This window comes from Equus przewalskii, chromosome 4 (genome assembly GCF_037783145.1).
Source record: "Equus przewalskii isolate Varuska chromosome 4, EquPr2, whole genome shotgun sequence".
NCBI classification, from domain to species: Eukaryota; Metazoa; Chordata; class Mammalia; order Perissodactyla; family Equidae; genus Equus; species Equus przewalskii.
The window spans coordinates 34,524,973-34,551,480 of record NC_091834.1 but is presented as its reverse complement, the minus strand read 5'-3'; the positions used below and the strand labels follow the sequence as shown (position 1 = coordinate 34,551,480).

Genomic DNA, 26,508 nt, shown 5'->3' with positions numbered 1-26,508 from the left:
GGAAACCTAAGATAACATCTTTAAAATTTTAATATTGGTCAAGTTTCTTGACCTCCTGGCCAATTTTGCTGCTGCTAAAAAAAAAAAAAAAGAGGGTGTGGGGATAATTTGAATTCACATTTGTATTTGAAGATTAACTTAAAAAGTTCACTGAATATAAAATATAATGCAAATACGCCAAACTGAGAAACACTTACTATAATTGAAATTTTAAACTGTTTTATTAAATGTGTCTCTTTTCATTCTCTTGCCTTTATAACTATAGTATGTAGCTTATCGGAATTACTTACAAAATACCACCATACTCTTAAGTATTCCATCACTCCAGTATTAAGCTGCCCTCTGGTGGTTTTTAATTTACCAAATGTCTTTAACTACCTACCTTAGTGTCTGATGTGTAGTATACTTAATGTATTGTCATTTATGTAATGTCATATTAATTCCCACTTTTTATATGTACTTATTTAGCAGGGCCTTTGACATATTCGTTTGATAAGAATGGGCACGGGCTAATGTGCAGAACAGGGAAAAACAATCAGCAAATTCATGAAGCAGAGTTTGTACGTCCAATGCAATGAGTTATCACCTATTAGCATTCTTTTATTGTCATTATGGTATAGGACTGACTGATATGAGCCTCAGTCATAAAGTATAGAATATAATAACCAAAATACCCCAAGCCTAAAACATATCTCTTTAGTGATGACCCCTAATACATATTAAAGGCTCTCACATCACACAATGCAATTAACCTTTGCAATGAAAATATAAAATATTCTCATTAACGAATTGGCTAAATGTTTGTCATTGCCCCAAATAATTTGAAATATAGAACTGTCTTTTAACTTCCTGCCAAAGATAAGCATGGTGTGCCTGCTGAAAACAGATATTTCTAATCAAACCAGTCTCTTGTCTTTTGATAATAAGACGGAGATTGTCACTAACTTTTGTTTTATTTTGTTAAACTTTCTCCAGTATAATGATTGCAATGTATAAAATGATCTTGGTTATAAGAACAATATATTTTAACAATAAGAGTTTAAAAGTTAGAGTATTATTCAAATTTTCCTATCATTATTCTTTTTAGATATGGTAAGATCTATTTGGACACATTTAAATTATTTATCTTCTTACATGTATGTTCTGAGTTCAGGAAAAGATCCACATTGTAGGAGACTAAACATTTTTTAGTTCAAATATTTATTCAGGAATTTGAGTACCTTCTATGTGCCTACCCCTGTGTGGCCTGCACTCTAGAAAAGAAGGTCATTCCAGAAAAAAGTTCCAAATATATTTTAAGCTGTTGCATCATTGTGGGAATTAGTACTTGAGAGAAAGGGTGTTTCAATAGTTAAGGAAAGAATTGAGAGCTATAGTAGCTGCAAGGGGAATAAAACCTTCATAGAGAAAATGGCACTTGAACTGGATTGTGGTGGATTGAGGGGATTTTGGTGGCAGGAATAAAATGTTGAAAACTTTTCAGATCAGAAAATAAAGATGAACAAAACATGTAGGAGTATCATATGTTGGTGAAAAACATTGAGGGAAATGAGTTGAAAATCAGTCATTTTCTAAAACAAATCTATAGCGTTACAGTTGAATACAGAAGTTAAATCTGCAGCTATGTTTAGCAAAGTTCAGAAGATTCATAGCAACAATAGTTTTACCTAATTAGACAACACATATAAATTGCTGTTCACCACCACCATTAAGTAATTGATCATTATTAGTGGAATTAGCAGGATCAATGGTTATAACAGAGGCTAAATGCAGTTATATTATTTTAAGCAGCTCAAATTTTTAAAAATTGAGATACCATTTTAGCGGGAAATGCACAGATTTTATGTGTACAATTTGATCAATTTTGACAAAATTGACACACAGCTTTCAGTTCTGACACCTGTGTAATCAACACTCCTATGAGATATGGAATGTTCTATCACGGCAGAAAGTTCTCTCAGCCAATTTCCAGTCATTCCTCACCACCTCCACCCTCAAGCAACAGCTGTTCTGATTTCTGCAACCACAGATTACTTTTGTCTGTTCTTGAACTTCACTGTGAATGAAATCAGAGAGTATGTATTTTTTCGAGCCTGGCTTCTTTTACTCAAGCAGAATGTTCGTGAGACTCATCCTTGTTATTGTATCAGTAGTTAGTTCCTTTTTATCTCTGAGTTGAATATTCATTCCGTGGTATGACTATAACACAGTTTACCTGTTCTCCTGTTTATAGATACTTAGGCTGGTTCCTATTTAGGGCTACCAGGAATAAAGCTGCTATGAATAGTTGCATATAGGTCTTTGTGTAGTCATGTTCATTTCACTTGGGTATATATTTAGAAGTGGGATTGCTGAGTCGTATGGTAAGTGTATTTTAACTTTATAAGAAACTGCCAAACAATTTCCCAGAGTGGTTATGTCATTTTATACTTCCACTAGCAATATATGATAGTTTGGAATTTCTATCTTCTTTAGTTTTAGTCGTTCTAATAGGTGTGTAGTATCTCACTGTGGTTTAAAATTATATTTTTATGAGAACTTGATGTGCATTTTCCAAGTGCCTATTGGCTATTTGCGTATCTTTTTTCTGAAGTGTTTGTTCAAGTCTTTTTGCCTATTTTTAAGATTGGGTTTTTAAAATTCTTATTAAGTTGTAGGTATTCTTTATATATTTTTGAGTCCCAGTGTTTGGTCAGATATATGTGTTGCAAATATTCTCCCAGTCTGTGGACTGTCTATTCATTCTCTTAACAGTGTGTTTTGAAAGTGTTTAATTTTGATGAAGTCCAATTTATTATTTTTTTCCTTTTGTGATTAGTGCTTTCTGGGTTTTCCTCAGGAAATTTCTGCCTACCCCAAGTTTGCAAGGATATTTTCCTATGATTTTTTCTAGAAGCTTCATAGTTTTAGATTTTGTGTTTAGGTCTGTAATCCATCTTGAGTTACTTTTTGTGCATGGTGAGTTGAGGTTCATTTTTCCCGCACATGAATATCATGAATAAGTTGAAATTATGTCAAGAAACAGGAAACTTTTAAAAGATTACTGAAAAAAGGAAACTAGGAGTAAAAATGGGCCCTTGACTCATACTTAGTCATTCTTTGTACTCACACAGCAAGCATGCACAAACGACCATTAATATTTTTAAAAATACAGCCATCACACATATGAGTTCCTGGCAACTAGATCTATTACCTGAATGAACTAACAAAACTCCTTTATATGGAAAGGGTGCTCTATCTGCAGCAGAAATCTAACTTTTTGAAACCTTACAGCATTTTTCTATTCCACTTAGAAGGAATAGAAAGGGCAGGTAAATATTTTTTGGGGGGATGGTTGGGAACTTTCAGTGGATCTTTTAACTAGACAAAAGATAGAGCCAAAATCTCTTCTACATCGGACAGTTTTAAGCACACTAAGGAGCTGGACTGCAAATGATGACATACGTGGGGCTGGAGTAGGCTTTACACCAGGACAAGAAGGAAATCTAGATTTTTCTCTGTCTTTGGTCCTCGGATGAGATGAGGGTTTGTGTTCTGGGTAAGCGGTAATTTGGAGGAGGCACAAACATGGGGTAGAATACAGGGGTTGAGAGTGGGGCAGGTGAACCGCATCTTAGCAACACGTCAAGAAATAAATACCCCTTGGGAAAGGTGTAGTGTGAACTCCTGAAGTACCCGTTTCCAGTGGTTAGTTTTCAGAATGTGTTTCCATTCCATAGACTCCCAAGTCTTTGGTAAAGTTATAGCTAGGTCTGACTTTGGGACATTAAGAGAGGGGCTGTTTCAGCTTGTAGTGAAATTGAAAGGGTAAGAGCAGCAAGCTTAAAAGAACAACCTGTGAAAAGCCTAAAGAATAAACTGAAAAATTTTGTAAGCAGAATGCAGAGAGAATAGCAAGTGTTTGGTTTAGATGTAACATATTCCAACTTATGTGAAGCACCATGTATGTATTGTTAGGATTTCTATGTTTTCGAGAAGGAAATTCAGATCTAGAGAAGGATTAATTAACAATGTAAAGAGTAGAGTCACAACATGACTTGAATCTTTTTTTAAAAAACCAGTTTGAAAGGTGGAAGCTAAATGAAGGTATGACAGTAATTCTACAGCACAAAAGCTGTATTCATGGGGTGAACTTGGAATTGTCTAACACAAGATCATCTAAATGAAAGCTTCTCAAACTTTAGTGTTCATCCTGAAGCTAATATGATGTAATATGTCAATCATACCTCAATAAAAAAACTTTAGTGTTCATACAAATAATCTGAGAATTTTGTTAAAGAGTAGATTCTGATTCAGTAGAACTGGGATTGGACCTAAGAGTCTGTATCTAACAAGTCTAAGGCAGTGGTTCTCAAATTGTGATCCCTAGACCAGCGGTATCAGTACTGCTTGGGAATTAGTTAGAATGCAAATTCTCAGGCCCATGGATTAGAATGCAAATTCTCTGACCCCACTGCACAACTACTGTATTGGAAACTCTAGAAGTGGGGCCCAGCCATCTGTGACTTAACAAGCCCTCTAGGTGATTCTGATGCACACTCAAGTTTGACAGCCACTACCCTAGAGCTGCACTGTTGACGTCCACTAGTCACACGTATAAATTTAGAATGTATAAAATTAAATAAAAGTAAAAATTCACTTCTTCAGTATCATTAGCCACATCTCAAATACTCAATAGCCACATGGCACTAATGGCTACCCTATTGGACAAGGAGGACATAGAACATTTCCATCATTGCAAGAAGTCCTATTGGACAGCGCTCCTCTACAGTACTATCTGCCATCCTGGCTTCCCATTAAAATCATACAGTGAGCTGTTTTTTAAATACCATTGCTTGGGCCCATACTAGACCAACTCTGTCAGAATCTTTAGTTATCTATTGCTACATAATAAGTTACCCCAAAATTTGGCATCATAAAACAGCAAATATTTATTATCTCACAGTTCCTGTGGTGCAGAAACAAGGGCATGGCTATCTCACAGCGGGTGAGATCTTAATCCCCAAAAATTATTACTGTGCTTTATTCTTGCCCCAGGCTACAAAGATCAGCAGCAGCAGGAGAAGTGGGAACAGGAGGTTGGGTAGATAATCCTATCTATTGCGATTTCCAGGGATGGGAGATATGCTTTTTTTAAAATCCCACACAGAGACTTTGAATGCTTTACCTCCATAAACTACTTCCTTCCTGTGATACAAGGATGAACAAAACAGAGACAGTCTCTTCCTTCAAGGATTTTATAGTCCAGCTGGGAAGTCAGTTCTCAAATAAGTAATTATAAATAACACAGAGAAGCAAGAAGTATGATATGATGTGTGCTGTGTGCTTTAAGAACTCACAGCAGAAGAATCTAGCGGTCAGGAAAGGTCTCCATGGACAAGAGACACAAGTTGAGATGAGAAGGATAAAGAGCAGTTTTTCAGAAGAATAGTGGTAAGTGGGAAGTTTCCCAGGCTAATGGAACAAGATGTCCAAAAGTTCAAAAGCAAGAGAGATTATGGTGAGTTCAAGGAACTGAATGAAGTTCAGAATGGCTGGAGTGTGTGGTAGCACAGGAGATGGGCTGCAGATGTCAGGGACCAGATCACACATGGCTTTATAAATAAGGTGACCTTATACCCAATTTTCCCAGACAGCCTTCAGTTTACACATCTGTTCCTTCATAATTATTAATAGCACTCACTCTCCAAAATGTCCCATTTGGACGATAAATTAAATGGTCACACTATCTATATGCTCTGACATAAAACTTTGACTTTCTTTTAAGGGCAATGGGAAGATATTCAAGAATTTTAAGCAGGGAATTGACATTTGTAAAGCCTTTTGAAATAATCCCTTAGGCTTCAGAGAGAACAGTGAATTGAAGACCAGTAAGAAGGCTGTTACAGTTATCCAGGCAAGAGATGATGGTGTCCTGGGCCATAGTTGTGGCATTGTGAATGGAGAGAAGTGGACAGAGTTGTAAACTGTTGAGAAAAGAGAAAGATAACAATTGAGCATATGGACAGATGGAAATTAAGTTGACTACTTTTCTAGTTTGGACAAAAATGGCCAGGTAGTGATGTCATTTGCTATGACAGAAAGAAAAGGAGGATGGGGAGGTAGAAGTTAACGATAAGTTTAGTTCTATATTTGCTAAGAGGAATAGATATGTGTCTGGAGCTCGGTAAGGAGCTGGGGAAATCAATTTGAGATTCATTGGGAAGTGAGATTGTCCAGGTAGAGTGTATAGAGTGAGAAGTGCACACAACCTGGGGCTCAGCCCTGAAGAGCATAAGCTTTTAGGGCAGAGTAAAAAGAGCCTGCAAAAGAGGCTGAACTGAAGTGTTCCAAAGGATAGGAGGAAAACCAAGGAATCCAGCATAATTGATATTAAGAAAGGAAAACATTTTTGAGAGAACTGAGGTGTACTGAATACACCTGAGGTGTACTGATACAAAAATGTCAAGTAAAATAAGGTGTGAAAATTTCCATTGGATTCATTGGTGAGAGAAGTTTCTGTGGAGTTCCTGGGGCTAAAGGCTACACTGTAGTGGAATGAATAGGAGGTAAACGGAATGGAGTGAAGGGAAATGAAGGGAAGGGAAATTGAGAAATTTGGCTCTAAAGAGGAGGGGAGAAATGCAGCTATAGCTGAACAGGGAATTGGAATTGAAAGTTTTCTTTCTCTTAAATAGTTTTTCCCATGTGTAACTGCTAATTAGAAGGAATGGGTAGAGAGAGAAGATTTGAAGATGTGGAAAAGAGAAGCAGGTAAGAAGGATTGAGAGTACGGATGAATGTTGTATTAGTAATCTACTGCTACATAATAAGTTACCCCAAAATTTAACAGGACAAAACAGCAAATATTTATTATCTCACAGTTCCTGTGGGTCAGAAACCAGAGCACAGTTTAACTGGTTGCATCTGGCTCAAGGTCTCTCATGAAGTTGCTGTCACGCTATTTGCTTGGGCTGTGGTCTCATCTGATGACTCAACAATGGGGGGAGGGGAGAGGATCTGCTCTATACTTGCTCATGTGGTTATTGTCAGCATTCAGTTCCTCATGAGCTGTTGGACTAAGAGCCTGAGTTCTTTGCTAGCTGTCAGCCAGAGGCCTCCCTTGGCATGCGAACCTCTCCATAGGGCAGCTGACAACATAGCAGCTGGCTTCCTTCAAGGTCAGTAAGTGAGAGAGGAAGAGAGAGCTAGAAAGTAGCCAAGATAGAAATATAATCTTTTTGTTAACTTGACCACATTCTATTACTTTTGCTGTATTATATTTGTTAGGAGCAAGGCACCTACGTTCAACCTTCATTCAAGGGGAGGGGATTACACAAGAGTATGAATATGAATATCAATAAGTGGGGATCATTGGGAGCCATCTTACAGACTGCGTGCCACAGAGTGATAAACTTTAAACAGAAGGAGACTTCTTCTATGGTAATAGAAAAGAAGGGGGAAGAGTTGGATCTAGATTAGTTTGGTATAATTGAAGCAAGAAGGGAGTGAGTTCTTTTCAGATGGCTTCTATTTTCTAGGCCAGCTAAGACATGTAGGCTTTTTCTGAAAGTGGAGAGAGAATTGAAGTTTTGATAGTAGAGAAATTTTGAAATAATCATTGTTGAGAATAAGAGAAAGAAATGAGTTGGGAAACAGAGAACTGACTGGGAATGTAGTGGGCTGCTGAAGTGGGTATCCACAAATTTGTAGTGAAATCAATCTTCCCACTAGGGTAATTTTTCTCCAGCAACACCCCCTAATAGGAAGGAAGAAGTTCTCCATGGCTACTTTCTGATGATTGCCCACTTTCCCTGAGGGGGACATGGAAAGCATGAAAAATTGCTGAGGCTGATACTAAAATTTATATAACCATAAAATTGAACAAAATAGCTGCCAGTTTCAGAGTCTAAAAAAGGAATCTGTCACACAGAGTTTCATTTGCCGCAAAATCCACAGAGAGTCAGGTTAGCACAAAATAGGCCAGGCTGCTGAGTTCCATGCTATAAAGTTGTCTATTTAGCTGCCTTCGCTGGAATTCACACTTGCTAAAGATAGTTAAACCCATCAACCACAGGAGAGCATTAGAAGTTTTTCATTGATTATTTTGGAAAAGATTGTCTTATGAAAATCCCCAAAATGCATCTTTGAGAAATAGGTTCACCTGTTTACTCCACCTTCTGAATAAAACCTAATTAAAGCTCTACTTTGCTGCTTTTAGTTCTTATATATAAAACTTAGCCCTACCCCAAGAAGAATGAGACAACTTCCCCAGAATGGAAGCCTGACTAGCTATAGGAAGTAGACAGCACTCTTTTGCTCTTGGCTCTCTGCCAAGTGAGCTAATTATGTGTCAGCTGCCTGGTTCTTGGTCTACTGCTTGGAGCTAATTGGCTACTGCAGTGGAGGGAAGGCTCTGGCAAAAACTAACATGGAAAGGACTGTCTCCCAGCCTCATGTGTATGCGCCATTGGATAAAGAAGGTGAAAATATTTAGGCTCCATAACCTGACTTCACTCAGCCTTGCCTCACCTCTTTCTTTTTTTCTTTTTTTTTTTATTAATGTTATGATAGATTACAACCTTGTGAGATTTCAGTTGCACATTTTTGTTAGTCATGTTGTGGGTACACCACTTCCCCCTTTGTGCCCTCCCCCCACCCCCCCTTTTCCCTGGTAACCACCGATCAGATCTCCTTATCAATATACTAACTTCCACCTATGAGTGGAATCATATAGAGTTCGTCTTTCTCTGACTGGCTTATTTCGCTTAACATAATACCCTCGAGGTCCATCCACGTTGTTGTGAATGGGCCAATTTTGTCTTTTTTTTATGGCTGAGTAGTATTCCATTGTGTATATATACCACATCTTCTTTATCCAATCATCAGTTTCTGGGCATGTAGGTTGGTTCCACGTCTTGGCTATTGTAAATAATGCTGCGATGAACACAGGGGTGCAACGGACTCTTGAGATTTCTGATTTCAGGTTCTTACTCACCTCTTTCTTTATAGTCAGGTACCTAGTGAACAAGGGACATCCAAAGATTGGTATGTAAAAAGGCAATCTAAGGCAAAAGGAGATAAAATTTTGCTATTCCAGTGACAGCTTAAAGCCAAGACACAAACGTGGAGAAGATAGGTAGTTGGATTTCTCTATAGTTGAGATTTTCTCAGAGAGAAGAGTCTGAAGGATAGAGAAACAAAGAAGTTTAGGATTAACCAGTGAGAGTGGTTGACACATTGGCTATGATAGTGAAGGACATGGAGGCAGGAGGGGCTGAGAGATGTAAGGAGTAGAATTGTCACTGGATGGGTGGTAAAGATAAGGCTAATCAGAGGTGCTCAGAATGACTGAACCACTAAGCTAGAAGGGGAGGCAGGTGAAACCCTAAAATGGGCTTTGAATTTATGATCTCTGGGAGGTTTACAGAGTGTTATCATGGTAAATGGATTTTGCCCACAATGCATTTATATGGGAGAATTCTTTCCAGATCCTTGTGCTTTTACAGGCATTTAATTCATATCCCTTCTGTAGAATGGAGACTCCTACCTGGATCTTGTAAGAGGAATAGAGCAGCCAAAATAGGCCTGGATAATCCCTAGATATGACAATTGAGAGAGCTTAAGTTATGTAATAGGTGAAAATCCTTCCTGATACAAGATTGTCCTTCGGCAACATATTCCTTTCAAATATCTTTTCCTTATTATAAAAGAGAAAATGCTCACTCTAGAAAACTCAGAGAATTTATCCATCCATTTAACCATTCATCCAGTGAAAACATAGAGAGCCCTGGTGACTTTGTTGGAGTCACAGGGAGACAACAACGAATATGACAGATAGGTCCCTGCATTCATGGGCCCTGCTTTCTAGTGAGGGAGACTGCTAAGTAAAAATCATAATACTTTAGTTAAGGAAAAAATGAGCAGGGTAATGAGATGGAGAATGACTGCTGTCTGTGTGGGGAATGGAGACACAATAGATGGGGTGCTAAAGGGAAGGCCTCTTAGAGGAGGTGACAGTTGAGTTGAAATCTGAATAATGAGAAGGTGTCAGTCAGGATCTGGAGGGGCATGTTAAGTGAAAGTAATAATTGCCAAGCCCTTAAGGTGGGAGAGATGTTAGCCTAGGCTAGGACCTGACCAAAGCCCAGAGGGATTGGAGTTGAAGGAGCCAACCAAAGAGCTGCAGGAAATGCAGTTAGAGCAGCCGGCAAAGACAGGACCATGGAGGACCTTGCAAGACGGTGGGAAGGGTTTGCATTTTGTTCTGGGTGCAGTGGAAAGCCATGTTGGGATTTTAGGCAAGGGAGATATATGATTTGGTGCACATTTTTAAAAGATGATTTTGGCTGCTTTGTGAAGAATGAATAGGGAAGGGTAAAGGAGGTATAAAAAGAACACCAAATCTATGAATATGTTTCCAAAATCATAATTGTAATGCAAGTACAGTTTTGTGTCTACTTTTTTCATTCCATATCATGAGGACACAACTATATCATCAAAAGTCACTTTAAATGAATGCATGAAAGTCTTGTCTGTATCTGACCTTAATGTATTTCACATTCCCCTATTACTGGGCAATTAACTTATTTCTAAGTTTGCCTGATTTTTTCTGTTTTTCAGGAAAAGATTCACCCTGAGCTAACCTTCCTCTTTTTTTTCTTCCCCAAAGCTCCAGTGCACAGTTGTATATCTTAGTTGTAAGTCCTTCTAGTTCTTCTATGTGAGCCACCACCATAGCATGGCAACTGACAGACAGGCAGTGTGGTTCTCTGACTGGGATAGGAACCTGGGCTCCCAAAGCTGTGAGCGCCGAACTTTAACGACTAGGCCATCAGGGCTGGCTCTTGAGTGTTTTAAGTATAGCAGCTATAGTTATATTTTTATTTAATCTTAGGCTACATTTCTACCTCATTAGCATCCATTCTTATACATGGAATGGGACTACAAAATCAAAAGATATGGGTGCTGGATTGTTCTATTGTCAACTTGGGTAAGCTGGGAACTATGTTGTCCAGAATTCCTTTCCCTGCACGCCTAGAGGTAGAGTTGTCCAAAAGAGGAATTCATATGAAGTTTGGGCAGCAGAAGTGAGGCAGCATCTTCACTTATTCTATGAAGGTATTTGTTGTCAGAAGCTAAGATGCCTGGTGGGTTCCAGGTTGTGCTCACTCTTCTCTTGGCATCCAGCTCTTCTTGACTGCTGGTCCTGCTGATGGATGGTGGCCCTAGATTGGCCACCAGATGCCTGGCTGTGGATCTCCAGAGGCAATGGCCTCCCAGAGACCTTCTCATGAATCTGAATCCCCCTTTGCTTATCCACATCAGTGTCTCAGATTTGCTCTGCCTTGTCCACCCACCCCAGTGCTGGAGGACTGGTTAGTGGCTCTTTCTCTGATTCTCAAATCCCATCCGGGCTTTCACTTCCCCAGCTTTTCCCACAATTGTGTAAGGTGTATCTATATAATAAATCCTGTATTCTGTAATACTCATAGTGGTTCTGCTTGCCGACTAGTACAATATGTGAGTATTTTGATCGTTCTTCTTATATATTACCAGATCACTTTCTGAAAACTCATAACCGTTTATACATCCACCAGGGGTTTATGAAAATGCTTATCTCACTACCTTCTCAATAGTTTTGATGTTTTATTTTATTTTATTTTTTTTAAGATTTTATTTTTTCCTTTTTCTCCCCAAAGCCCCCCGGTACATAGTTGTATATTCTTTGTTGTGGGTCCTTCTAGTTGTGGCATGTGGGACGCTGCCTCAGCATGGTTTGATGAGTAGTGCCATGTCCGCACCCAGGATTCGAACCAACGAAACACTGGGCCGCCTGCAGCGGAGCACGCGAACTTAACCACTCAGCCATGGGGCCAGCCCCCTGATGTTTTAAATCACTTTCAGTTTTATGGGGAAAAGTTGGCATCTAGTTTTAATTTGTTTTTTCTTTGATTACTGATGAAGTTGAACTATTTTTTTTCCCCTGTGATACTTTTATCCTTCCTCTTTTCTTTTTTATTGGGGATAATTATCCTGTTTGTAAGGATTTTTGAAAAATTCGAGAAAACTGTGTAGCACCTTTATTCACACGTCTCCATTTTTGTCTGTCTTTTCACTTGTTGGCACTTCCTGCTCAAGTTCCTTCATAGGTTGTAAGGTTGCTATTGTGTGTGCCTGTGTGTGTTTTTAGTCTTGATATCATAGTTAAACATGGTCAACTTATAAGTCAGTAGATAGAAGGCGAATCCGGGCTTTTGGATTGAAAACAATGGAAATCAAATCTGCTGAATTTAAGGAAAATGGAATTATATGGGAACTCACGGAATTTATTCACATCTTTTGAGGCCTAGGCCCCGGTTCAATATGCAGAGTGCTAGTGCAGGAATGAGCAAATCCTACCAATGTCAGTTTTGTTTTCTCTCTATTCAATATTTAAATTTCCAGCAGTGAGCTTTAAGTTGACCCAGCTTACATCAAGTGCTGGCCTCCAGTTTCACCTGGTTGTTGAGTGAAAGGATCTGGCCGAAAGAGCCTCCAAAGGCCCTTTTCTCATCCATAGTGGGAGGGCAGGCACATGCATTTATATTTTACAAAAAGTATTTTCCAAAGTAGAAGGAGTAATTTCCCAAGGGAAACTATAGTGCTGTTAGGGAGCATCCCAGTGCTTCCTGTATGTTGAGTGGCCAAAGTCCAAATGTCCATAAGCAAAATCTAGCAGTCTCAGGTGAATTTTCATTGACATTGATTACAGAGTGTACACATTTTGCAATCTCATATTTCTTTTTAACTACAAGTATTTTATAAACCATCATTTATAAATCTATCTAGGAAATGTATAATATAAGTGAATTTCCCTTTTAAGCTTTTATGAGATCACCTGAGCTTTATGGCTTTCAACAACCACTAGTAGATCAAGAATTTTGATTGAGATATTTTGCTTATATTTATCATACTATATAGGAAAGCCTTACTGCTAAAAAACTATACAATCCTGTCATAGCAATTTCTAATATGTGTGAAACCTTTTCCATGAGGACTATTTCTTTAAAAAGATGTTTTGCTAAAAAACAGAAGGGTTTAATAGGTTTAACAGCAAGCCCTACCAATAACTTTCAGCATCTTTTATACATACCTTCTTTTTTATGTACATAAAATAAAAAATTTTGTGGTCACACAGTTAAAATATCAATATATATTTTCAAGCAACTATGGAGCTGACTTCTTTCCCACTTGCTATGGCAGTTACTTTCCAGTTAGAGTAAGTAATAAGACCAGTTTTCTGAATTGTTGGTTGAAAGCAAGTACTTGTTTGGCAGGAAAGTGGGCATTGTAAATAGGAAAGTCACTTTGAAAACAAACTAAAACCCGAATTTATAAGCAATTTAGGACTAACAAAACAAGGAACAAGAAAGTGCTCCCATAACATGAGGAATTAGAATCAGGATCTAAAAAACTTTAGGAACCCAGGCAACTTCTCATTTGCCCTGTGTCTGGTCTTTGGCCTCTGGTTCCCACTTTTCTGGGCTTCTCCATCTGTTTTCATCTCTTTCTTGATGCCAGCCTGTGCTGCTTCTACACATAGCGCCCCTTTATCACTTACCACACCATCTAAGGTCATTGCCTGTTTATGGTCTCTGTTCCCATTAATTGTCCCCTAATATCCATTTGCCTTTTTATCCACAGTAAATCGTGTTTTAGGTAGGCCCATGACTACCTAGATATATACCACATTTTTCAACCTTCCTTGCAGCCACCTGTGGATTTATGATTCTCTTTTGATCAGAAATAATAAATGAAAATTCCAGGTCAAACCCTTAAAAGGAGTGTGCATTTCTCTTTCCCAGCTTCCTGCCACTTGTGATGTGGAGGAGATGTTGAGAGCCAGAGAAGCTATCCTGTGCCCAGAGAGGAAGCGCGAGCTAAGATGGCACAACCATGCTGTGGGCCTGGGCTGACGCCTCAGGACTCTAATGTGGGACAGAAATCTCTACCTATTCTAATCTGGGGTCTCTTTGTCACAGAGGCTTAAACACTATTCTAAAGATAACTCATCCTTCAAGATTTGAGCCTTTATAAGGATGGGTAAGAGGACTTTTCTTTTTCATAGTTGTCCCCAATCTTTAGCACAGCTCATATTAGGCACTCAAAAAATACTGGTTAAATGTCATTATGGGCTGAATTGTGCCCCCCAAAATTAGTATGTTGAAGTCCTAACCCTGGAGTACCTCAGGATGTAACTGTTTGGAGATAGGGTCTTTAAAGAGCTAATTAGGGTTAAGTGATGTCATTAGGGTGGGCCCTAATCCAATATGACTGATGTCCTTATAAGAAGACACACACAAAGGAAACAACATGTGAAGACGGAGAGAGAAAAGAGCCATCTACAAGTAAAGGAGAGAGGCCTCAGAAGAAACCAACCCTGTCGACGCCTTGATTTTGAACTTCTAGGCTTCAGAATTGTGAGAAAATAAAATGCTATTGTTTAAGCTACGTAGTCTGTGGTACTTTGTCATGGCAGCCCTATCAAACCAATATGAATGTTTAAATGATAGAAAGTTTTTTATAAAAGTTTTGTTTTCAATAAAAGGCCTGGGGGATTAATGAAGGTTAGAAAAAAACAGGCAGAGAGAAAATGTTTCTTTTCTTTTACTCAAGGACAACTTCAATGTGTGCTAGAATCCCTTAAACACAGAGTAAATAGAGACCGTTAAAACTAACAGGGAAAAAGTTCAATATCTTCAAGTTGGCTGATGATTTGAGTCACTATGGACTTTAGCAATTGATTAGAAATCTAATTATTACTCAGAAATTCAGGGGAAAGCTCCTTCTTTATCCTAAAATCCCAAGACCATTGCAAATTGCACCACTCACATTACCCACAGTGAAAATGACTGCTTTAAACAGAACTTTCTTATGTAGCAGAGGAGCAAGTTCCTGTTCAAGTGACAGAATCGCAGAATTGCAGGATATGCTCAGACCAAAAACAATCACTCGACATTTTCTTTAAAGTTTAATGAGCTGAAAATCATGACTGTACAGAAGTTAGGAGACAAATTTCATAAAGTATCTGTTAAGAATTTCCATTTAAAGTAGCAAAAACCTACTTGAGCTAGCCTAAAGAGGAAAGAAAAAAAACATTTTACTGGAAAGCTGTGGGGAGTCTCTCAGAACCAACAGGCAGAAACTGAAAGTGGGCCTCAGGTGAGAGTGGAAGGAGGAACTGGAAGGCCGTCAAGATCCTGGCCATCACTCATACTTTGTGTGGTGAGTCTCTTTCTGGGCCCTCCTGGCCTCTCATCTGTTTCTTTATTCAGCTTTATTCCTGCTCCCTCCTCCTTCCTTCTCTCTTCCTCTCTGAGGTCAAAGGTGAAGGGATGGAGGGGAAACATATTCACGTAGTCGTATGAATAGAGCAGACCTACCCTCCGTCTATAGGAGAGGGGAAGTTGTTTCTTAGAGAATTGGAGATGAGCTGTGTTGGGGCTAATACCCAAAAAAGTTTATGTTAAAGTGTATGTCATGATATTCACTTTTAAAAATCCACATGTATGATTTCTCTTCCTCAACATTTTTCTTGATTAAAGAAAATCACACACTTCGTTAGGGCATAATTTCATAGGGATCATAGTGATATGTCAACTAAAATTTATAAAGTATGATATGATTTTCCCTTTATTATCATGTAGTTCTCCATATGACCTCCAAAAGTTAATTTGTGGGGTTTAAAATCTCTGCTAAGGGACCAGAATTCTGAGCTGAAATTTTATTAACTGGTCCTAAAATCAGACAGGCCATTGGAGATGGGGAGTAAGAAATAAAGCTATCTGTACACATATACTTCTTAAATTTTGATCACAAGCTGTCAATAAATAGAAGAACCAGTTTCCAAAATAGTAGTACTTATTTCATTCCCACATATTTGGACTGCCCTTCCTAAAGAAACCGATGACGAAGAATTGATGCTTTCAAGACTATAGAGTTCAGTAAGTTGTTTGAGTCTTTTCTTTGCTGTTTATCACATTGTAGCATAGTTTCAATTGGCCCAATTTTGGAGTGTCACAATTTAGCAATACTTTCATGAGTGGATTATTATTTGGCAGTTTATAGCTCCTTTCTCTTGTAAACGAGGATGTAGGTCTGAGGCAGGCTGGGACCTAGGCAAAATGCGGCTGACGAGGAAGAGACTTTATGCTAGACAGAGATCCCCATCCCCCGAGGGTGCAGGGGAGGGGGCGGAGGGAGCTCTCTCACTCGCAGACATTGGTTAGATCAAGGTTAATCTACAGTCTTAGGAAGCAGAGCAGCCCAGACATGAGTCATTCACACAACACCATCAAGAAGCCTATCAGACATGATTTACTTCTGGTCAGCAAGTGACAGAAACCTCACCCTAAATTGGCTTGAGCAAAAACCAAATAAATTAGCTCATAAAACTAGACAGTCCCAGGAGAGGGTTGGTTTTAGAGGTGGCTTGTGTGGAGACTTACACAATGTAATCATAACCCAGTTCTCTCCATCTGTTGGTTTGACTGGGCTCTTCTCTGCTGTGCTGGATTTATTCTAAGACAGACCCTACCTTCACGGTTGTGAGTTAGTTGCCTGCAGCTAAGCGTCATCCTTAAATCCAGGTGAAAGCGTCCCTCCCCGGACCTGATTCTATACAGAGTTCTTCTCTGACTCTCCTCCAGCCATGTCCTCCCCATGGGGCAAAGAGCCTCTGGAGCCAAAGGCACGTACTACCCTGGAACTTTCTCACCCCTCTAGATCACACTCTGGCCACCATGGACCCAAGGATCCCCTGCCAAAAATCTCCAAGCTAGTTCTCAGCCTTGAGTAGACCTCTTCTTTGAGTCCAACCTCCTGCGGGTGAACTAAACTGCTCAAGTGCATACCTTTGGGTCCAAGAGTTAGCTGATTGCAGATGGTGTGTATGGAATTTGGATGAGCAGGTGGGGTTGTTCACACATGGCTTACGAGTTCTCTTCTGGTACAGAATTGAGAAGGAGGGAGAAGGGAAGGAGCTGGGCCACAGTGTGTGCGAGCTTTTCATCCAGCCACGTTCTGCTGCAGGAATCTGAGGTTACAGAGATTATACGATAAAAATAATACGGGTTATATTATGAAAATATATTTGTCTAGGTAGGAGAAAAGAATAATTTGTATTTAACATTGCATTTGATTTTATACTTTTTACATATTTAAGCATATAGTTCTATGTTTAGAATATAGGTTTCCGTTTGTTCTCTTGTTCTGTGACCTGCAAATGTTAGAGTTAAACCTGCTTATGTTACAACTTTTAAGTTTTAAATTTAACAAAAGAAGAGGGAGCAACTATCCTACAACTTCCAGGGAGAAGTCCTGACATTTTCTCTGCTTGGGTCATTTTAGGTCACATTCCCACCTCTGAAGCAATTACTGTGGGAATAGGATATCTTGGGTCCCAAAATCCATCCCTAGGGCTTAAACAGAGGCTCACCAAGTCTACTCAGACTGAAATGAGGGAAGGCTGGATCCTAAGCAAAAGTTGGAACTGTTGCTAGAAAGGAGGAATGGGTGTTTAGGTTGGGGGGCCAGCCCAAATCAAATGCTGGGACATTTTACCTGGCTCTGAGTTTTACGATATTGAGGACTTGTTTTACAGGATGGCCTGGCAGGACCTGGTTGATCTCAGGAGGAGGGGCATCACTATCAGGTAAGGAAGGTGAGAAGGCAGACAGGACAACTGAGGCAGATGCTGTATCCATGGACAAGCCAATCATGGAAGGGGGGAGGAGAAAGAACGCTCTAGCTCAGGAGCACCCAGGCCTCCAAAGCACACCAGAGGCTGCAGCCTCCTCAGAAACAGATGCTTGAGGGAACAGCCTAGGGAGCCAGTTCTAGTGTGATGAGTTAATTCTGAAAAGCTTGCAGAGAGTCTGAGGAACTTACGAATGGATGGAGACAAAGGTGGAATTGTGCCTGTGAGTAGAGGGCGTCTGTGCAAAAGACAAAGGAGAGGAGATGAGGCAGGAGAATGAAAACAGGCTAGCTTTCTCTAGCATTACTTCAAAAGAGAAAACGCTGTTTGGGGAAAAGCTGGTCTCTTGACTGTGATATTTGCAATCTTAGAACCATTAAGACCAAAAGAGTTTGTACACTTTTTAAAAAGCGTTAAGTGAGAATATTAAGATACCCAAATCATGTTTATATTTGCTGTGCTAAAATTCACAAAATTCTAAGCCCTTTATAAACAGGTAGCTTTTATTAATATCAAAATCATTCAATTTACTATCATTATATAGATGTGACACTAAGGTAGCCCTTAATTTTAGCCATGAATTGTAGGATTTACTCCCGACCCCTTCCCACCACTATCTCTATCACTTGCTGTCTTTGTCCAGGGTTTCCAAGGTGATGTTTACATTTTTATTGGCTTAATTTTCTGGCTATAACATTTTAATTTTTTCATGAAATAAAATCAGAGTATCTTGTATATTATAGGGACTTATCAAATATTTGATTTCTATGGCAGAAAGTACAATAGCCTTAATTTCTGAATTCATATCATATTGATTCACAGACATTTGATCCTGATAAAATATTGAGAGATCACTCTTATCCATCCTTTCTCTACTTGAGAAGAGGAGACTTGTATCTCAGACGGTGGTCAACTGCCTTATGCAAGCATTTCACACACAGGTGCTGGACTAAGGGGAGCATCCCAGGAAGCCGGAAAATCACTGCTGCTTTGCCTACACGCAAGGTTGACTGTAGATGGATTAAGACTAAAAAACTTCCTTTTCTCTCAACAAGTCGGAAATACTAATAGCTGTTTTTGAAAGTGGAAAAAATTCCATTTGGGAAAATGTTTACTTCGCAGGGATTCTCAAGAGTGGGATAAGGCCTTGGAGATCCTTTAACTTGAAACTGCATTTGGTGCAAGAACTCCTCTTTATTTTTTTTGCCTTGAAAATAACAGTAAATTATTAAAAGTTCAGGCATTTCTGAAACATCATTAACAAACCCATGCCAAGAGAAAATGGCTTTGAAACATTGGATGTAAGTTAACAGGTAGTGGCAGCAACACCACAGAAAGCAAAAGGGATAGAATAGTCCCTGTGACCTACTGGCACAAAAGAAAATTTCATTTAAGCTGAAATTTCAAAACTGTAAAGTCAGAGTAGCATGAAAATCACCAAGTTACAAAATACTTTAATATGAAGGTATACTGGTCCAAAGAAAAATGGGTGAGGCGAGATTGCCTGGCATAGTCCATCTCTTTTTTCATATTGTGATCAATATAATAAGAGGAATGTTTGGAGTGCCAGCCTAGATTCTGCTACTGGCCACGCACTTGAGCTTCTTACCAATTATTTCTCACATTATGTCAACCCTGAGCACATATCAGCTTTTGATATTTGGAATGCCTGGAAGTCTTTTAATAGCTTCGCCCTAGGCAACTTTTAACACTCATGTTCCTAAAAATTACAGTGAAAAATCATGTTATAGCTCACTGAGGTTTTCATTCTCCGGGTTATGTATTTTCACCAGCAACAAGTGTCAGTACCTTCAGTGAAATGGTTTAGGGATCGTGAGAACCACGGAATGATGACAGAGCTGAAGGGTCCCAGACGCATCAAGTCAAAAATTTATCTTTCTCATTTTATAGTTGAGGAAACTGAGGCCCAGATAAATCTTCAAGATCACTTGGCTTGTTAGTAGCAACCTCAGGGTTGGATAATTTAGTGGCTCAATGACACCAGTGAGGACCTAGGTTCTTTCCAATTGTCAGATCTGCCCTCTCAACGTATCAACTTTTTCCACAAACTTATCTCTTGACAGGAAAGTAGCTGAAGTAGCTCTGAGAATCACACGTAGATACAATATTAACCAACTGAAAAAGAGGAAGGTGTCCTTCTTGTGTCTTATTTAAGGGTGAGCCTTTCCTAGAAGCTTCCAGCAGATTTCTCACTGATGACTGGTCAGAATTGTGTCATGTGTCCCTTCTAAAACAATTACTGGCAAGTAAAATGAGAGTGCCATAGACCAATTAGGATTTACCCTCTTGGTCTGGGAATTGCGTTGCCTCCCTCAAGTACAAAATCAGGGTCATTTCAGTACACGTGTGTAGGGAAATAGATATTGAGTAGGCAACCAACAGAATGTTTTACACTCTATAAGGAGCCCAAAGTAACGAGTAACAGCTGAAGATTCCTGGAAATGATTTCTTTTAGAAACCTACAGTGCGTTTCTCCACCATCTCTTGCTCTGCTGTGCCTTTTTCTTCTTCTTTGCTGTCTGCCCTACCACTTTCTCCCTCCCTCTCCTTCCCCCAAACTGTCTATGAACTGAAATTAGTCTGCACCACTTTGAGGGCCTACTGTGTGTAAAGCATCATAGTAATATAACTTAATCTTTGGGGAGGGTTTATTAAAATGCTATAAGCTGCATTACTTAAAAGTAAGTTTATTTCATAATATTAATCAATTTCTAAACTAAATTGCTATGTAATATCAAAGACTTGTTTTGTTCTTTTTATTCTGGTAATCAAAAATCTTCCATATCAAAAAGATTTCCACCGAGTTGCTGCCACCAAAATACATAAAAATCCACATCAATGTCTGCATTTTTTCTTCTTAAGTCTTCACTGTATCTCAAAATGCTGATGAATATATTATTTTCTTCTACTGGTCATTTCATTCTATGACCAGAATTATATTTTTCACTTAGTGGGAGGTCTTTTGTTTCCTTAAAATCCTTTTCTATTACACTTCCTTGTCCCAAAGACCACATTGGTACCCCTGCACTAACTTGACGAGGGTCAGTTGCTTTGTGTCCCCAAATTTGCTGTAAGTACCGAAATGAATATTATTCTTAGGCTCTGAAGGAATCTAATGTGAATCATAAGGAATTATGATATGAACGTATACGGGATGACCGTAAATAAGGCTGATTAGCTGTTTTTACAGTAAACCTTCATTAAAGGGAGGACAGTTCTTTCACTGGTCTAAAAAGCACCAGAAAGCACATAGATTTTTCAAGAAAGAAAAAGGTAGCTGAAGTCGCCACTGAAATATTTACTATTTTTGTGGCTTTTTGCAACTTGTTTATAAATTTTAGTTTTCTCTGAAAGAAATTTTATAATTTATAATTATATCATCCTATAATTTATTGTCCAACTGGGACACTTTCTGCACATTTCCCTCAGGGATTCTTTCAGGCTTTTTGGGGGGAAAATTTTGGTTGAAGTATAATGTAAACAGCAAAGTACACACGGTATAAGTAGATTTTCACAAATTGAATAAGTCTATGAAACCAATACCCAAATTAAAAATTATGAAATCAACACCCAGATTAAGAAATAGAATATTACCAACATTCAAACTGAAATGTCTGATTTTGAGAGTGAAAGCTGGCATTATTTTTTAACAGAGTAATTGAAGTATAATTGATATGCAATAAACTGTGCATATTTAAATTTACAGTTTAATGAGTTTTGACATATACCTGTGAAACTATTGCCATAGTGAAGATAATAAACATATTCACCATCTGAAAAGTTTTCTTTTGTCTCTGTAATGTCTCCTTTCATCTCCCTTTCCTATCCCCAGGCAACCACTGATCTGGTTTCCGTCACAAGTTTGCTCTTACAGAATTTTATATAAAGAGACTCACATACTACGACCTTTTCTGTTTGACTTCTTTCACATAGATTCTTACATGTTGTGTGTATCAATAGTTTCTTCCTATTAATTTCTGATTGGTATTCCATTGTATGGCTATACCATAATTTGTTTATCCATTCTCCTATTGAACATTTTGGGTTTCCAGTTCAGAGTTACTACAAACACAGCTGCTATGACATTCATGTAAAAGTCTTGATATAGACCTATGTATTCATTTCTCTTATGTAAACACTTAGGTGTAGAATGGCTGGGTGGTATGGTAGGTGCAATTATGTTTTTAAGAAACTGTCAAATAATTTTCCAAGGTGGTTGCGCCATTTTACAGTCTTTAAAGAAATGTATTAGAAGTATAGCTTCTCCACATCCTTACAGTTCCATCCACTTATGATCAGTGTTTATAATTTTAGCCATTCCACGGAGTGTGTAGTGGTATCTCATTTTGCTTTTAATTTGCATTTTCCTAATCACTAATGATGGTGAACATGTTTTCATGTGCTTATTTGAGGGGGCTCTATTTTTAATTGCACCAAGACAACAGGCATAAAATAGGACTGTGTTTGGCAAATTGGGACATGTGGTGAACTAGACAAACATAAATGAAGGATTGGTTTACAGATGTTGAAACATCTTTGCATGCCTGGAATAAATCCCACTTGACACTGGTGTATGGGATGTATACCACCATAACAAAAAATGAAGGATAAAAATCACATGAGCATCTCAATAGATGCAGAAAAAGCATTTGACAAAATTCAACATCGATTTATGATAGAAACTTGTTACAAGAAAAAAATTTGTAACTGTGAGGTGATGGATATCAACTTATTGTGGTCATCATTTCACAATATACATATGTATCAAACCGTTATATGGTATACTAATATTAATATTAAATGGACAATGTTATATGTCAATTATATCTGAATAAAACTGGGAGAAAAAAAGAATGAAGAAGGTAAAGGGAGAGGGATATGGGGAAAGAAGAAAAAAGCCTTTCATTGGGTTTGAAGATTGTGACAATGCTTTGTTAACATAAAGTGAGACAAAATTTTATTCTTGTTATTATGTAAGCTAACAATAATAATTCAAATTTATTCTTTTTTTCCCCAAAGGAAAAATATGGGAAAAGTTACGTTCTTGTTTAAGGAATCTGAGGGTCAATATTTTTACAAAAGTTAGCAAAATGCCATGTTTAAAATTTATATATAGGGCCGGCCCCATGGCTGAGTGGTTAAGTTCGCACGCTCTGCTTTGGTGGCCCAGGGTTCCACTGGTTTGGATCCTGGGCGAGGACACGGCACCGCTTATCAGGCCATGTTGAGGTGGCATCCCACATGCCACAACTAGAAGGACCTACAACTAAAAATATATAACTATGTACCACGGGGATTTGGGGAGAAAAAAGCAGAAAAAAAGAAGATTGGCAACATTTGTTAGGTCAGGTGCCAATCTTAAAAAAAAAAAATTATACATATATTTATCAAATGGTATACATTATAACACTGCAAAAAGTATATACCAAGTAGTAAAATATGATAACAATCTCATAAGATTGTACTTAATATGGCTCAATTTTATAGAATATTGTAAATGGTTCTTTCTCCTAAAGCAATTCTAGCCCTTGTTTTTCCCTTAGAGCAACAAATCAGAATGTGTAAGATTACAGAATGCTGAGGGCTCTTTTGGAGAAACTTTGCCAGTTATTTTTGAGGAGACAATTGGAGAGAATGAGAGGCATTTGATTAAGCACCTTGAACCACAGATGTTTTGTTCTTCTGCTCTCTTCTTCTAAACTACAAAAACAAAAAAACCATCTTGGCAATTGCGGATGTTTACGAACACTCCACTGATTTTTTTCTGTTGTAATTGTGTTTTCAAACAAAATAACTTCTGTCTATAGGCTAGAGCAGTAAGTTTATGCAAGAGGACATGAAAATATCCTATTAGTTAGAATTTGTACCTAAAGTGCATGACGCCCTAGGCATTATGTAACATCTTTATATGCGGTGTTGTAATTGCAATTATTCTGAACAACTTAGAATGCTTTGTACATAGTAGAGTCTCAAATGTTGTTAGTTAGAACTAAACATTGGACACAAAACCATCCTAAACAGGCAACCTGATTCCCTATGGTTTTAATATCTGATTTCCAGATAACTAGAAGTCTGCCTTTAATACACTCTTATGTGCACTGAGATTTTCACAGAGTGATAAACAAAGTAAACATTTGAGCTGGAAATCACTGGAAGTGTTTGAACCAAATAAAAGGGTGCTACAAAGGAAATCTATCCTTAACTTTATAACCAGACACAAATTTTTTCTGGTTTACTGTTATACAGTTGAGAAAGCATTTTTCTCCAGAATTGTTTAATTTCACTGACAGGGAAGTTTGGTTTCTTTTTTTCTAACACAATAACCTCTTTTTTGCATGATTTTAGACACATTTAAAGGAAAATTTTGTTTTTAAAGATTTTATTTTTCCCTTTTCTCCCCAAAGCCCCACAGTACATAGTTGTATATTCCGGTTGTAGGTCCTTCTGGCTCTGCTGTGTGGGACGCTGCCTCAGCAAGGCCTGATGAGTGGTGCCATGTCCACGCCCAGGATTCAAACTGGTGAAACCCTGGGCCGCCAAAGTGGAGAATGGGAACTTAACCACTCAACTTCAGGCTCACCAATCCCTCTTTTCTAAATTTACTTTGCTCCCTCTATCCAAAGCCTGCATTTCCTGGAGCTATCTTGATTCAGCATTATCTATGCAACAAGAGTTTTCAGAAACTCAACAAAGCTAAGAAAACGTCTCCACAGTAAGAATCAAACAGAATGGGGACCAGTCTCAGTGGCTTAGTGGTTAAGTTCAGCGTACTCCACTTTGGCAGCCCAGGCCTGGTTCCCTGGGCATGAACCTACACTACTCATTGGTCACCATGCTGTGGTGGCAGCCCACATACAAAGTAGAGGAAGATTGGCAACAGATGTTAGCTCAGGGCAAATCTTCCTCAAGCCAAAAGAAAAAAGGAATCAAACAAGATAGCATAAGGTAGAGAGTAAGGTTTTGGCCAGATTTATGCTAGGTGTGTGGAACAGCCTTAGGAAGATTTAATCAGATTCAGTTCTAATTTACATGCTGTTCACTTTAAATCCCAATATGGATATAATGAGCTTGGAAGTATAAATAAAAATCATATGAAATCTCAGTGCTTCACGGGCTGCCAGTAATTCCACACGATTGCATTCTTTCAAAATAGTCACCATGGAGAAGTCAAAGCTTTTTGCAAGGACTGCTGAAATCATTTTGGATTTTTCTTTTCAAATTGTTATTATAGTCAGTTTTTTCCCTGCTTTTTCACTTTTCCTTTCCCATACACACAAGTTCTTCCTAGCCGATCCCTGACTTTGACCAAAAGTGGATTATCTAAAACAATCAATTACCTGTTCATCACTTATGGCTCTGAATATCTTTCTGATACTTCAAAAACAAATCTTTGTTCCCATTTCTCAACCATCCACAAAGAATGATGACCTGCCACCACTGATATATTTTAAATGTTTTGCAGGTTTTTAAGGACATTTCAAAGGAAGAGGTCCAAGGTATTTTAAGTAATATCAGCAGCACTGAAATAAGTGAATAATTTCTAACAGGGAATAATTTCTCTTAAGGGAGAAAATTAATTTTGGTACTTAATTTCAGCATTTGTTAACAGAGACATTAATATTTTGCTATACTTTATATGTATACACACTATGCGCACATGTGTGTATGATCTTAAAATCTCTTGAATATTTTTAAGTGGAAAGTTAAAATTGAAAGACAGTAGCAGAAGAAAAATCAGCATGTAAAATGCCACGAGAGAAAACAGCTGCTGGGAGAACATAAATGTAAAAGAGATCTGACAGCTTCCTTCATAATTTTACCCGGTAGATTAGTAGTAGTTAAGAATAAAACTATCATGAAAAAGCAATAAGATTTCAATATTTTTTAACACATCTAAAGGCTTTGGCTTTATAGTCAACCTGTCGGGAAACTAAAAACCTATAAGAAACTTTTGTTTCTCTAATAATCAACTTCAATATGGATTTTATTCCTTTGTTTTACTTGCTTTATTTTAACTAGTGGAATTTTAGGAATAAGGTTTAACTTTATCAATTTTAAATTTGTCTTACTGATATACTTGTAAAGACTTCATTTACATTTTATCTAGGTGTTTCATTTTGTTACATACCATCGAAAATTCAGTAATCATAAATGCACAACCCCCTACTCCTAAAGACTGCACACAGGCTCTCTTCAATAATTCAAAGAGCTTTCTATAACGATGAAGTCATACTGATGAACGCAATAGGAAAATTCTAGTACTATTTAACATCACTTAAATAATTCACTGTAGAAACTAGGCATAATAGAGCAAGAAAAACAAATTCTAAGTGCTCAAAATATTTTGCTTTTTCTTATGCCAAGGCATATTTCTCAAATCACAGTGACAGTTTTTCTTCTCTTTTGTTGGAGTACATGACAGCTATTCATATACTGGAGCAGGTGCAAAACATAAATGCTTTCCTAATAAAGTCAAGAATGTCAGCATTCTGTGTGCAGTGATGGGCAGCCCTCCATCATTTTTGCATAAGATATCTCCTGGGAAGGCTATCATCAGACCTTATTACTACACTATCAACTTACTCTCATGTCAAATTGTTATTCTTCAAAGACAGCCAGCTGAGTTGCACTTTACTTTTTTTTACATTCCCTGATAGGTGATGAAAAAAAAAGTCAAACAGAGCATAAAGAACAAGGTCGTTCATAATTTCATTTAACGCCAAACAACTCCAAAATCCCTACTCCTTTAAATGTAGTATTGTGCATTT

General features: G+C 38.1%; 1 protein-coding gene across 1 annotated transcript in view; it reads right to left on the bottom strand.

Annotated features, from left to right (window-relative positions):
• The window catches only part of PTTG1IP2 (PTTG1IP family member 2), an 80,697-nt gene that overhangs the window by 907 nt on the left and 53,282 nt on the right, over nt 1-26,508 (bottom strand). Inside the window, exon 7 of the mRNA XM_070617448.1 lies at nt 16,875-17,056. The gene's annotated coding sequence lies outside the window, so the exon portion shown is untranslated. The remainder of the gene's footprint in view (nt 1-16,874; nt 17,057-26,508) is intronic.